Source organism: Macaca fascicularis, chromosome 4 (genome assembly GCF_037993035.2).
Source record: "Macaca fascicularis isolate 582-1 chromosome 4, T2T-MFA8v1.1".
Classification (NCBI taxonomy): domain Eukaryota; kingdom Metazoa; phylum Chordata; class Mammalia; order Primates; family Cercopithecidae; genus Macaca; species Macaca fascicularis.
The window spans coordinates 67588250-67603468 of record NC_088378.1 but is presented as its reverse complement, the minus strand read 5'-3'; the positions used below and the strand labels follow the sequence as shown (position 1 = coordinate 67603468).

Here is a 15219-nt window from a genome sequence, read left to right as displayed (position 1 = left end):
AAAGAAATTAATTGTTTTCATGCCTGCTAACACAACATTCATTCTGCAGCCCATGGATCAAGGAGGAATTTTGACTTCCAAGTGTTATCATTTTAAGAGATATACTTCATAAGGCCCTAGCTGCCATTGATAGTGATGCCTCTAACAGATTTGGGCAAAGTACATTGAAAATCTTCTGGAAAGGATTCACTATTCTAGATGCCATTAAGAACATTTGTGATTCATAAAGAGGGGGTCAAAATATCAACATTAACAGGAGTTGGGAAGGAGTTGATTCCAACACTCATGGATGACTTTGAAGGTTCAAGATTTCAGTGGAGGAAGTAACTGCAGATATGATGGAAATAGCAAGAGAATTACAAGGGGAACCTAAATATGTGGCTGAATTGCTGCAATCTCATGATCAAACTTGAACAGATGAGGAGTTGCTTCTTATGAATGAACAAAGAAATTGGTTTCTAGAGATAGAATCTGCTCCTGGTAAAGATGCTGTGAACAATGTTAAATTACAACAAAGGATTTAGAATATTCCATAAACTTAGTTGATAAAACAGCAACAGGGATTGACTACAGTTTTGAAAGAGTTCTATTGTGGGTAAAATGTTATCAAAGAGCATAGCATGACACAGAGAAATCCTTTGTGAAAGGAAGAATCAACCAATGTGGCAAACTTTAATGTTGTCTTATTTTAAGAAATTGCCACAGCCACCCTAGCCTTTGGCAATCACCACCCTGATTAGTCAGCAACCATCAGTATCAAGGCAAGACTCTCCAACACCACAAAGGTTATGGTTCGCTGAAGGCTTTAGATGATTGGGAGCATTTTTTTTTTAACAAATAAAGTATTTTAAATTAAGAAATGTACATTGTTTCTTAGACATAATGCTACTGCACATTTAATAGACTACCGTACAGTATAACATAACTTTTATATGCACTGGGAAACCCCAAAAAAATGCATGTGACTTGCTTTATTGCGATACTCACTTTATTGCAGTGGTTTAGAACCAAACCTGCAATATCTCCCGCCTTATGCCTGTGTCTTCATCAGCTAATGAACTATAAGAAAAGAGATGCCATCCTCTTCAAAAATGAAAACAATTTGTATCCTGCAAAAGCCATTTAAAAACTCTTCATGAAGCAATGGTTGATGGAGGAGAGAAGGAATCATGTTTTGGCAAAAACCTTCCTTCCTGGGAGGGGTTTGGTGTGGGGACCACTATCTGGCATCGCACTCAGAGTTTATCAGCTGGTGCAGGCGGCTCTGTTCATTGACCGCAGGGCTCTACCCTTGTGAGTGTACCAGAATAGCTGCGGCTACCTGAGAGCAATCCAGTCCTCAGGGACTCGTTATTGTCCCAGATAAACAGCGTTGCCGCAGCCAGCACTAATGGCTGTATTTAACTGTGATAAGTGATGGGCAGACGTGCCCGAGTGAGTGGATCTCTGCTAGGTCCTGGGTAATTGGACAAAGGCAAGCTGGCTGGCAGCAGGCATTTCTTGCACATCACAGAATTGATGCCACAGGGTTTTAGACTCCTGGGGATAAATATGACAGACTTGGGGAGCTTGCCTTCTAAATGAGGAAGACAGGACAGACCTACTGGATTTTGATTATGCTAATTACAAAAGTATTTGAGGAAGGAAATAATGCAAGTTTAGAAAATGGGTTAGATTAATAGAGGCAGGCTTCCTGATAGAGGTGGAATCTGCCACCACAAAAGAGCTAGTTTGGAAATGTTGGGATGTAGAATAAGACAGACATTTTTCTTTGCACACACATTTACTTTTGGGAATGGTTGCCTGGAAGTTTTATGAAATGCTGCAAGTGTAAGTCTTAGGCTATAAAGGTCAAAGAAGTAAAGGTGAGAGTGGCCGTATTTTGACAGTATCACCATTGAGAGAATGTATTTAGGCACAGTTTTGCTCTCTATAATTCTCTGGAAAATTTTGTGTTATAAAGGAAGATGAGTATCTAGATCACATTCTTGGCCATGCTTCCCTGATGAAACAGAAAAGTGACTCACCAGGTAGACAGAGAGTCTCTCAATGCATTTGGTGTGCAGTTACAATTCATGAAGAGAAATATTTCATTCCTCTGGCCGAAAGGGGCAAGCAGGCCTGGAATTCTGAAGATAGCTGGTCATACATGCCTGATGGAGACCATGCCTTGTGGTGCCAGCGTGTATGTATGGTACATCCATAGTACATGTATGATACATATATGGCATAAGAAATGGGCTTATTTGTACAATTGTGTGTGTCTGATGCTCCATGTAGCAGGGGTGGATTATCCTGCCTTCAGACAAATGCCCAATTCAGAGGAAAACCCAAGTGTGAGGCACAAGTATGGCCACTTCCCCAGAATCCCCTGCTTTAAGGGGTATTCCACAAACCTCTGCCATAGGGGTGTGTGTGTGTGTGTGTGTGTGTGTGTGTGTGTGTATGTGTGTGTGTGTGCTGAGAGAAGGAGACTCTTTCTGAAATTTTGGAGTTCAGGGTCCGAAGTTCATGGGCTTCCTTATATACTGGTAACAAATTAAAATCCAATTTTTCAAGTTTATAATTCTACATATTTGATACTGGCTTTTGTTGAAAGATTCCACAATCTCAGCATGTGAGAAATGGAAGACTTAATACTAAAGCTCACCCAGGCCCCCACTGCACAGAGGAAGAAGAATCGAGGCTCTGGGTGAGGGTGGTTGAGGAACATGGAGGAGGAATCAGGGCTCTGAGGGAGGGTGGCTGAGGAACACAGTAGAAGAATAAAGGCTCTAGGGGAGGGTGGCTGAGGAACATGAAGGAGGAATTGAGGCTCTGGGGGAGGGTGGCTGAGGAACATGGAGGAGGAATCAAGGCTGTGAGGGAGGGTGGCTGAAGAACATGGAGAAGGAATCAGGGCTCTGAGGGAGGGTGGCTGAGGAACATAGTAGAAGAATCAAGGCTCTGAGGGAGGGTGGCTGAGGAACATAGAAGAATCAAGGCACTGGGGGAGGGTGGCTGAGGAACATGGATGAGAAATCGAGGCTCTGAGGGAGGGTGGCTGAGGAACATAGAAGAATCAAGGCACTGGGGGAGGGTGGCTGAGGAACATGGTAGAAGAATCGAGGCTCTGGGGGAGGGTGACTAAGGAACATGGAGGAGAAATCAAGGCTCTGAGGGAGCGTGGCTGAGGAACATGGAGGAGGAATGGAGGCTCTGAAGGAGGGTGGCTGAGGAACATGGAGAAGGAATCAGGGCTCTGAGGGAGGGTGGCTGAGGAACAGGTCCGAGGTCACACAGCCAGTCAGAGGCATTTGGACTATAACTTGGGTCTCTGTTTCACTTACTGTAGAAATTTCCCCTTTGCACAGATGAAGACATTTAGACATGGAGGACAGTTTTTTTGTAAGATCTTCTGCTTGACAAGGGCAAAATCGAACCAGCTCCAGACTCTGGAACTTCCTGCCATGATCACTTTCTAAAAATCCCAAGCTTGTTTCCTCCCCACTCTGTTAGATTTCATACCTTGCATACCAATACATATCAGAAAAGTGAAGCCCAGCTTGGCTCTTCGTTTTCATCGATTCAAGAGTCTTTTCCTGTGTCACCAACAAGGGGGCTGCCCTGAACCAGCCAGAGCCAGAAGGACAAATGAGGATGCCTTCAATACTACCCCCTCCTCAAATGTTATGAGCAGAGAGGGACTTGTACTGCCACCATCTGGCCTTTGTAGGTGTCCCAGACATGGCAAGTATGTGGTGAGAGGGAAGGAAACAGCACAAATTGTCTACTTTACCATTCTCTTAAAATAAGCTTCATGTGAGCAAGCTTTTCAGAGCAGCAGGACTAGGGCTGCGAAAAATAGAGTGTGGTGCAGCTGCACCCTTTAGAACTTTGGGGGAAAACACATATTATTTACCAGACAATAATAGATACCAGAGAATAATAATGATTATTATAGTGTTTGGGATGGCAAATGCTGTAGTTAAGGTTCCAGAATGGCTCTTATTATAAATCCCGTTTTCCCGAGTCTCTTGTGAAAGCCTGGAAATTTTCTTTAAGTAGGCTGATGCTGTCCATGTTTGGTCTTTGTCCAAAGGTGATTTAAATATAAAGAAACTTACTGGAGAAATATTCCTTTTTTAAAATAGTGGATGCATTAAAGAAAAAAACTACATTATTAAAAAAAGCAGTTGCAGCATTCTTAAGTAAGCAATTCAAAATGGTGGTGTTTCCCAGTTACTGGAGGAAAATGTTAAACACTCTCCCTTCTCCCTTTTAAAGAAAGAATTTGGAGGCCCCCTCTAACTACAAGATTCAGTCACTCTTGGTTCCAGGCCCAGAGGTGGGGATGGCTTCCCTCCCTCCACAGCAACTTCCAGGCTGTGCTTGCTAAATGCAAAAGAACTGTCCCCAGAAGAAGTGACCCCGGTGTCTTTGGATCCACTTGTCATCTCTGCAGCTCCTCAGTTTTTTGTGGCCTCACATTTGATGGTGGATCTTGGTGCTTTTGTTTTTGTATCCCTTCTCTCCATTGTCACTTATTTGAAAGAAAGAAAGAGAGAGAGACAGAGAGAAAGAAAGACAGTCAAATGTGAACTCTTTATTCAGAGATAAATATCCACATTTCCAAATCTGACCGTGCCAAATGAAAAGGTTTCCATGGCCTTGTAATTCCACCCCCATTACATATTTGTGGTGTTTTGCATTTTCACTTTGGTTATTTAATATACATATTAAGTACACACAGATCTGGTGATTTAATGTGATTGGGGGAACTCAGGCATTTCCTGTCGTGCAGAGTGAAACTTTCAAACCTTGTTTTTGGCTGCTGCTGATTATTGTTGCCATTAACACCAGGATTTGGATAGCAGGGTTCAAAGCACAAGCTTCCACTTAGTCCTCCCAATGGGCATTTGACCTCCTCTTGCTCTTGCTAAATTCATGTTGCAAACACTCCAAGCAAGCTACCAGGTCGCTTTCTGGCTCCATTTCTTCACTATAAAATGAGGAAATGGTACTGTATTATCTCTGGGGTCCCTTCAAGTCCTACATTCTATCACCTCTCTGGAGTTGTTTGTTCATTGTTCTAAGAATAATCTCAACAGTTGTAAAGACGTTTACAAGTCCTCTGTCACCACCTCACCTTAGCCAAATTTTACCCATTCACATTTCTGACGGCCTCATTTATTGGCAGGAAGAAAAGGTGCTGTTTTGGGGCATGGCAGAAGAGAGCCGCCTGACCCACTCACGTGATCAAAGTGTGTCGCGCGCCCACAGCGGGCCAGACTCTAGGAGCTAGGAGTTCAACTCCAGAGCTAGGAGTTGGGTGTAGAGACACGAGCAAAACAGACAAGCCCCTGACCTCTGGGGCTTTACCATGCAGTTGGCAGACTTCTAAGTGGCTGCTCCCAGGAGTGACTGAGTGGCCTCAGGAAGCTGTATTTCAAACCAAGCGACTGGCAGCAAATGAGAGAAGCCTGCAGGGATAAAGAGGCAGAGCCTCATGTCTTGGTGAATGTTGGGATGAGCCTTCCCCAGAAACTAACTTTCCTGGTGGAAAATCCTGTTCAGAGCCTCTGCCCTGGGACCCCAAGGCTCTTGGTTGGTTTATTTTCTTCCAGTCCAGTGCTACTGTTTGTTTTGGACGTGAAGACATGTGAATGGCTCACCTTTTACAGGCAAGACCCACACACGGAGAAAAGCAGGCATTTCTTCCAGCTTAGTTGCCTTTGTGGGAAACTTCTGAAGATAGGTATATGTGTCCATGGTAATTTTCCACTTGCCAAAAAGTGAATCTGTTGGCCCTCTTTTCAGCAAATACCAGAGCTGAGACATCGGGTTACAGGAGTGAGGTCTGGAGCTCCAGGGTCCCCCGTGACCTTACCTGGCTTTGGAGTGACCTTGGGTGACTCAAAAGACCTCCTGCTGGGGCTGGGCACAGTGGTTCACGCCTGTAATCCCAGCACTTTGGGAGCCCAAGGTGGGTGGATCACTTGAGGCTGGGAGTTCAAGACCAGGCCTGGCCAACATGGTGAAATCCTGTTCTCTACTAAAAATACAAAAATTAGCTGGACATGGTGGTGCACACCTGTAATCCCAGCTACTTGGGAGGCTGAGGCAGGAGAATCCCTTGAAACTGGGAGGCAGAGATTGCAGTGAGCCAGTTGTGCCACTGCACTCCAACTTGGGCGACAGAGCGAGACCCTGTCTCAAAAAAAAAAAAGAAAAGTAAAGACAAAAAAAGCCTCCTGCTGGTTAAGCATGCAGTCATGTGGAGGGGGAAGGGTTGCTGGGTTGCAAAGGATGCTGTGGTCTTTGGATGAGGGCGTGGTACACCCTGCTCATTATGGTATTCCAAAAAGCGACTTGAGTTTCATTTCCTCACACAAAGCTGGCAGGGCTGACCTGAGCAGACCGTGAATGAAACTCCTGTTGAAATCACGCTGTGCTGCAGCGGTTCTGGGGCTCATCCTAGGTCTGCCCTGGCGGCTGGAGAGTGCGGTGCTGTCTGACTCATGCCTGGGTTCTCCCCAGCTGGGTGGAGGGAGGGGGATCGGTCCAGTGGATTCTGACAGCCCCTTCTGCTCTTTTTCCAGGAATGCTCACTCACAGGGTACGCTCATGGAGAGAGGGCGCAGAGCAAACCATGTCACGCCATCCAATGACACCAGCTGGTCAGCTCACCACCCCCTCTGGCTAAAACTCAAGCAAATAAAGCCGCTTCCTGTCATTAAGCATCTCAGAGGAAGCAGCCCTCCCTCGATGGCCTCTAGCCCAGAGAAGCCCGCGCGTCTTGGACCCACCAAGCAGGCCCAGCCTTCCTGCTGCCACCATCTCTGCTTCTCCCCAGAGGAACTTAGGGATTTCACCCCTGGCTTTTAAAAAAAATGAAATACCAACAAGCCACAAGGACCAATGTAGGTATTCTCCCCGCCCCGTCTTCAAGGCTCAGCGGCTGAGGCTGGAAGATGATATGGATTGGAACACAAAAAATCTTTTTTTAATCTTTTTAAAAACTGCTGTGGTTTTGCTGCTACACTAAGAATTGTGATTTGCATTGTATGGTTTTGGACCTATACTGTTCACGTTTTGATGGCGGAGAGGGGTGGTCCTGGAGGCCCAACGCTTCAGAGTCATCTCTGTCCTGCCCGGGATGCACTTTTAAATGAAGAGTTAGAATATTTTATTGGCTAATATACTTTTCTTGTTATTTTTACAAAGGCCACCTTTATCCTTTTTGATGCCATATTTTCAGTGTTACACTTTTATGGCTTTTAATTTTCGATTTGACAGATGTAAGAAGCAGCATGAATAGTTTATACTGTGGTTTTTCAGAGACTGAATGCCAAGAGAACTCGGTAAATGTTTATTCTTCTCAGCTTTCTCTTTAAATTCCCCTAAATAGCGCCCCATTTGGGAACAGAGCAAGAGTGTTGAACTGAAGACCAAAATGCCCTCAAGGTGTAAAATAATCCGAGGGGGAATATTTGCTGGGCGTCAGGAAAGACTCGGATGAAATTTCAACCCTGATGGTTTTCGGTGATCCAGGAAGTCAGTGAGACAATCTCTCTATACGCAGAGCCCTTTCATGATAATTAGAATGGTATGGACAAACCAATGAAAACAAGAGGGAAAGTGAGAAAGATCACCCATGATTCTGTTTCACTGTTTGCTTTCTCCTGTCATGGTTAAGAGAAATGTGCAATTCAATCCTCAATCAGTGGGTGGAGGATAACAGGGTAGATTCACTTGTGTGCACTTGTACAGTTGTAGCTGCGAGTCCAGAAGTCCTCTAGAGCATGTGTACTGGCACTGAGTTGGTGAGACAGTTGTGGAGTATCCCATTCTGATGAGTACAGAAAAAAAAAAAAAAAAAGAAAAAAAAAGAAAAGAGAAAAAATTAAGAAAAAAATCAAAAAAGGAAGAAAACTAAAAAAAAAAAAAAAATCAAATCACCTTGTGATTCAGTGTATCTGTTTACTAACTCAAATAAAGCAGTTGTTCCCTCTGGAGGGGTCCAGGTTCCCCTGCCCCACAAGGCCGTGGAGCCTCAGCAGGAGGGGTGGCGAGTCGCGGGTGGGCAGGGCCAGGACGGTGTGGCACCAGCCTTGAAGCGCCACGGCCCGAGGATGCGGTGTACATACTGTATTTCTAGATTCTCCTTTGTACAGAGTCACTTCACAAGTCAAGCTACTGTTTTACAGGTGCTCCTTATTTATTAGAGCTGTGAGAGCTTGGGGGACACACCTGGCGAGCAAGCTCGCTTTTTAAAAATGAAATTTGGGGGCAGGGGAAGGGGAGGTGGGAGGGAGGGGAAGCTCGCAAGCCTGGGGAGAGATTTATAAAAGTAAACAAAAGAAAAACTTCCAGCAACAAATTAAAAAATAATAACAAATAAACCCCAGCACCAAACCCACCCAGGCAGGAAGAAGCCGCCCCTCCTCTGGGGCCGTATTTTTCTGCTGGGTCACAACATTCTCCTCTCCCTGACTGGTGTCAGATTCATCAAACAAAAAATAAATCTCGAAGGAAAAAAACGCACTTACATGTGCTTATTTGGCTTTTCTCATTATTATGACTACTGTTGTTATTTTATTTTATTTTATTTTATTTTTGTTACAGAGGTGTTCATTTTTCTCCCCCTGGGAAACATTTTAAAAAATAGAACTAAGGAGTTTTAAAAGATGGTAAGCTACAGGGATAGCACTGTCTGTTCCTGACCTGCTAGACCACGCTTGTCTGCAGACAAGAGCCCACTCCATCCGTTCCACGGCCTGCTTCCCAACCATGCCCGTCACTGACGGCACACAGTGTGTGGGAAGTGAGTGCTTAGGCCTGTAGACCCAGGTGTGGTGTCCCTTCCAAGTGTTTTTCAAGTCCTGATCTTTTTTGGCTCCAAGAGTTCAGGCCTAAGGTTCAAGAAGCACCATCAAATGGAGGCAAACATGCTCCACGGGTTCCACTCACATTCACACACCATCTCATCCCACTGACTAGAGACTTTTATTTCAGCCTTATGTGAATGGGGTGGGTCCGTTTGGCTCTTTGGTACCTGAGTTAAATATCAGAAAGTTCCTAAGGTGGAAAGTATGCTAATATCTAGTTCTAGTCATTGTAAATCTAGTTCAGTTCTCTTGTTCTACATATGAAAAAACAGAAGCCTAGAAAAGCAACTCGACCTGTTCAGAGTACCACACTTAGTTGATTTCTCTTCTCAAAAAATGAATGCTCATTAACATCTGAGGCACCATGAGCAGTTCCCTCAAAGAGACCATCCTGTGGATTCCGGAGACCTGATTTCCTTCTCCCTTGGAGCCCGAGAGAATCTTGGAGGCTTCCTGGTGCAGGGTTATATTTATGGCGGTGACTCCGTCTGAACTCTGCCGAGGCAAGCCCCGCCAAGGCCGTGCCAGTGGCCGAGGCACCTGGCTGTGGTTGTCCTGATAGCATTATTCATCTGGACTTGGCCATGGAGACAGTCATCCAGGATATTGATTTTGCTTTTGTCTGTAGTCCAAGATTGTCAAGCAAACATTTTGACCCTTTTGGAAACAAAAGGTACCTTTGTTCCAGCATAGAGAGATTCTGTGGCATCTCATAAGCCATCAGCACCCCTTTTCCTCCTCTTCCTTCTCATGATCTTACTGCTGTCTGAATGCACAATTCTCTTGGGATATCAAAACCATATATAAAGATAAATAGAAACAATAATGTATGTAAGCGTGAGTACATGTTGAGTGTTTGCATATTAGTCTCATTTAATCTTCACAATAATCTTCTTTATGGGAAGGGCCTTTATTTTCCCTTTATTACATACGAAGAAGCAGCGGCTCAGCAGTTTAGTAATCACCCAAGGTCACAGGGCTAGTGAGTTGCCGAATGGGATTCAAGCCTGGAGGTGCCAGTACCCCGCCCCTACCTCCAGTGTGGAGAAAAACTGTTGACATCTTCATGAAGAGTCTTTGACTTTCTGTAAATGTGTGGCAGTGATTCAGTTTTATTCAAAAGTGGTCCTCATTTTAAACCAAGCCAGAAGATTGTGTGTTAATGGTGAGTGCACGCCTCGCCTTTACTGGATGCGGGGACTCGCAGAGGACATTCTGCTTTCTGAAAAGTAAGTCAGGCAGGATTCTCCTTGGTGGTTATCATCCCCCCATGGAACACAAAGCCCTATGCCTGATGCTGAGGGGAAGCCAGAGAGGAAGAAAACTCACAGTCCCTGCCCTAGTGGTTTATACTTGATGGGAAGACAGGGCTGTGGAAAAGATGGACCACTTCTTGGTCTCACTAGGATGCTCTCTCAGTGTTTTCCAGGGTTTATGTAATCACGTGTTTGGAGCCTGGATTCATAACTTTGCAAAGCCGCCCTCCCCTTGCAGGTAGGTGCTCCCCTGATAAGGGATGGGCAGCTTGAACCACAAGTAGACCTATAAGTGCCAGGCCATGCCACCCAGATGGCACAACCAAAAGCCAGACTGAGGCGCAGGTGCACAGGCACTCAAGACTCTGGCGAACTCCTTTCCCTCCTCAGCCACCCCGTGTACCCCAAGGGCCAGATGCTTAGCCTCCTTTAATAGCTTCAATAGGGACCCTCCCTGAGACATGTAATACCTCCTTGCAGCTTTTCAGTGATTCCTGTAGCCTACTAAGTCAAAGTCAAGGGCAGGGTATAACACCCAAAGCCCCCCCGCTCCCCGCCCGGGTCTGGCCTTTGCTGCCTCCCAGCCCAGTCCACTCCCACTCCCTTGTCACCAGCCTTGCCCACATGCCACCTGCCTAGGATTAGAAGCTGGTTCCTGATGCCCCTGCTCTCTCTCCCTCCTGTGCCTTTGCACATGGGATGTCTGTCCTTCCTCTTCCCTGGGCAATTTCTGCAGCCCAACTGCTCAGATGAGGTCTTGTCCGGGAAGCTGCATGGACCAGCTCCTCCCCTCCCCTGTTGGGGCAGGCACTCCCTCTGTGCTGACCTCTCCCCTGGTGCAGATCATACTCAGTTTTTCCAGCCGCTCATCTGTCTGTGCGCTTTACCAGTCTGCAAAGTCCTTGAGGATGGGAATTGTGCCTTATTTGCCTCTCATCTCCTGAGCTCATGCACAGCCCCTGGAAAGCCCTCATTGTCATTATTTATTTTAAAAACTAATAAGCCATCTCCTTCAAGGATCAGTTTACATGCCACCCCTCCATGAAGCGAAACTTGAATCCCTGAGGGGCAATTAATTGCTTCTCCCTTGGGCTTCCATCACCCATGTTTAAATGGATAGAGGCCACTTCTGGCACTGTGCTGAACAGTCTTCCCACATTGCCAGGCTCATTGGAGGGATGCACCGTGGCCCTCTTCACTTTGCATCTTTGAAGAGCTACTCACTGCCCTTGGAACTGAAAGTGTTGGCTGAGTTGAACCAACTTTATGCTACTAGCCTAATGACAGAAGAAGACAATAAGACCCTGGAAATCAGAGCAGTTGTGCAGCAAACACAGAAAGACTCCCGAGTTTCATTTTGTGTTTCTAGTCCTTGAGGGAGGTGCCAGTGCTACTCCCGAGGCAGCCAGTGAGCCAGCACACTTTGGGTTTCTGAATGCAAGGCCAGGGCTAAGTGCTGGGAGCAACACAAATGGGCTAAGACTCAGCCAATGCCCTCGCATTTGTGCTGAATGCTGATTCCAGGTCATGCAACTGTTACGCGTTTTGCCAAAAGTGCCTTCCAGATGAGATAATTCCTTGACCCTTGAACACATTTATAGATGGAAAGATAGTCTTCAGTACCCAGAAAATGCCTCTTCTTCTATCTCTCAACTGTGGGTGGGAAGAACAGTTGCCACCTGTGTATGTCATTCTTCTAGTGAAGGGGGACTTTGGCTGGGAGGTGGCTCCCAGCCATTAGGTGCTTATTCTGTGCAGGGCCCTGTGCTAAGGGCTTTCCTGACAGTCACTCATGTACTTCTCACGTCAGCCCAGTGAGGGACTGATAGTATCATCATCCCCATCTCACAGCCAAAGAAACTGAGGCATGAAGACAAAGGGGTTTTCTGTCCAAGGTGTTACAAATAGTAAGAGGCAGGACCCAGTAGTGGGCTCCAGGGCTGAGCTGCCTTGCTACGGCCTGAGGCGCTTGGCAGTTGAGGCCATAGGGCAGAGTTCAGATTGTTTAGTTGGTGCCTAAACCAACTAAATGAGATCAAGACATCTTTGACGATCATATTAGGTTTGGAGAAAAAAAAAATGACTGCTACTTCTCCTGACACCTGGTTTTGGACAAGATCTAAAACAGGACTGTCAAGGTATCTGTAGGTAACATTTGAAGGAGAGGGGCTGGGGCCTGTGTCATAGCTCAGAGAAGGGAAGGAGCGAGGACACTTTGGCATATGTGTTAAATTTCCTGGGGCAGGGAGCAGAGGGCAAGTGAGCCAGGGGTTTTTTCCACTTCCCATTGTTCCGATTTTTTGAACTGCACACCAGGCCCCCCCTGCCTCGCACTTGCTTAGATGGGACGCACCAGTAGAGCTGCCAGGGCCGCACCGACTGTGACCCATGTGGGGTCACTTTGCATAGGGTGCAGGGAACGGAATCCAAGCCCCATGGTCACTTTTGGGCTATGCCTCAGATCCCCAGTTGACCGGCTGAAAGACTGGATAAAACGACAGACATGCTGAGAAACTCCATGTGTCAGGCCCCACAACATTCACCCAGACTATCTCAGGCAGATCTCACAAAATCACGTGCTACAGGCACTGTGATCCTCATTTCTGGATGAGGAAAATACAATCCAGGAAGGTTCAGTGGTCTGCTCAGCCACTCAGCTAGGACGTGATAGAGCCCAGATTTGAACCCACTGCCCCCAAGGGCAGTCTGTGTTCTTGATGGATGCAGAAATACCAGCATCAACTCAGCTCATAACTCAGTTTGGATCTCAATCAGCCAGAGTGATGCATGTCTGATGATGCCATTCCATCTTGCTACAGACCTCAGGCAACAGATGATGCTCTCCTTCCTCAGCTGTTCCTCACGTGCAGATTTGGGCCAAATCAACAGACAGTGAACTCCTACAAGAAGGAATAGACACCACTGTTAATTGTAATGTACATTTCTTCAAGGACTGCTACATGTCGTTTAGTTGAATTACTTCATTTATACCTCACAACAACCTGTGAGGTCAGTACTAGTATTCCCATTTTACTGATGAGGAAACTGAGCACACAGTTGTGGCACAGCCTGGAACTATACGTGGGGAGTGTGAGCTCAGAGCCCGCATTTCACTGCACACTCCCATTTGGGCCTTTCTCTTGTGGATGGATGCATGTCTGCATGCTGTGTACACGAGAACAGAGGCAGTTTATGGAATACCTCATTTCACTTTCACACATGTCAGTTCATCTTGGAGAGCATCAACCTTGGAAGTGACATAGAGGAACGTAACAGTGATTCTCATCTCTTGAGTTACAGAAAAAGTCAATTGCCCATCTCCTTTTTACCTAACAAACTTCCCATAAATTCCCATCCTCTATGAGAACTCTGTGTAAACATTGCTGCTTCTGAATCTAATAAGAATGCTCAAGGAGATCCACTCTGTGGCCCTTTACTTACTGTTCTTATTTCCCCTCCTCTGCTTTCCTCTAAGCAGCCCTGGAGCTCCTGAAAGCAAGGGCCAGGGTAAGGCATCTTTGCCCTCCGCATGGACAGGCGGAGTTGTTTGGTATCTAGCTCCCTGGCTGCTGTGCCTCTCTTCCACTGTTGGAGCAGTATCAGTTGAGTTCCTTGAATCTTCTCCATGTCCTCTGTGTCCTTCAAAACCCCCTTTCCTATTTCCTGCTCCGGGCTTCCCTCCAGACCTTCTGCAGTTAAAACTGTTGGAGTGTACTGGTGTCCTGAGCAGCAGGCAAGGGGCCACCGCCTCTCCAGCTGTGTGGACACGGCTGGCTCACACGACGGCATGTAAGGGTCTCGGCTGGAAGTCACTAGGTCTCAGGGATAACAGGAAAAACCTCTCATTATTTCCAGTCTCCTATGTCTCATGCAAACAATCGCATTCCATTTTAAGGTTTCATGTAAAATAATTTCTGGTGTTGGAAATACTTGAAAAAAACACTTTTTAGGAAAGGCTAGGTTGTGAGTGAGTGAGCTCTGGAAGGCTCACTCACACACAAAGGCATGCCTTTGACATTGGTAAAGAAAAGGAAGGTAGAGACTGAAACATATTTAGCCAAAACCTTCAGACTATGTGTTTGTTTTTATTTTTCTTTCTAGGTTTACTTAAACAAAAGAGAAGGCTTGGTACAAAGTAAAAACAATGGTAGAAAGGAAAAAAGAAGAGTTTTATAAAATAGCAGGACCGTACCTAAGCCCTTGAATTTCACACTCCCCAGCATGACTGAACCCCACCCAACACCAAGACCTCCCTTCTCAATCTCCACCACAAGGCTCGCAGTATCTCCTTCGCACACAGTGACTGGATTAGGGCTCGGACCGAAGGCCAGGAATGCAATAAGATACCTTTATACTTATTGATCCTTTAAAAAAGAGTTTGTTTTCATGAAACTTTAATTCACTTTTTTTTCCTCCTTTTTTAGCTTTTTAGCCTAACTGCTACACATTTTCTCCCTGTTCTTTGTGAAATGCTAATCCAGCCCAGGGTTTTCGTTTTCCGGGTGTAACTTTTCAGAAATTGTATATCTGCATAGCAACCCCGCAAGGGCTGCCTATGTCACGGTATCACATGTCAGAAAGATGAAAAGGACTCCAAATCTAAGCTCTCCACAAACTTGGCCCTCCGATTCTGGGCCAGAGAGCTTCTTGGCCTTAATATAAATGGCAGGAGAGATATTTCAGGGCCAGAAAGGTGCAAACTTTTATCTTGTTGATGACAGAAAACGACACATGACCTCAGCTCAGCTCGGTGGGGACGATCAAACCAGAAACAAAGGCCGTATTTTTCTCTGCTCTTGTCCCTGCTGTCAGCTTCCAAGTGCAACCTGAGCCTGGATTCCGAACCCAGTGTCCAGATTAGAGATTGTTGACTCAGATTTAGTGGTGAAACGTGAGCCGCACTCTGTTGATGGCAAGCCTTGAAGAAGCAAGTTTACTTAAGCCAAGAGAGAGATCGTATGTCAGACCAGAGCCTGGCTTTTCTTTATCACAAACTTCCTGATCTGCCTCTGTTTTAATAGTTTCCACCACCACCACCGAGAGCGAGAGAGTGAGACAGAGAGACAGAGAGAGAGAGGAAGCACCCCTCTCAG

At 46.0% G+C, this 15219-nt stretch overlaps 1 protein-coding gene across 4 annotated transcripts in view; it reads left to right on the top strand.

Moving 5' to 3' along the window:
• SOBP (sine oculis binding protein homolog) overlaps positions 1 to 9690 on the top strand; it is a 173972-nt gene extending 164282 nt beyond the window's left edge. For all 4 annotated transcript variants that reach the window (XM_065543645.2, XM_065543644.2, XM_074037379.1 and 1 more), the window contains one exon: positions 6582 to 9690. The gene's annotated coding sequence lies outside the window, so the exon portion shown is untranslated. The remainder of the gene's footprint in view (positions 1 to 6581) is intronic.
• Positions 9691 to 15219: the final 5529 nt, after the last annotated feature.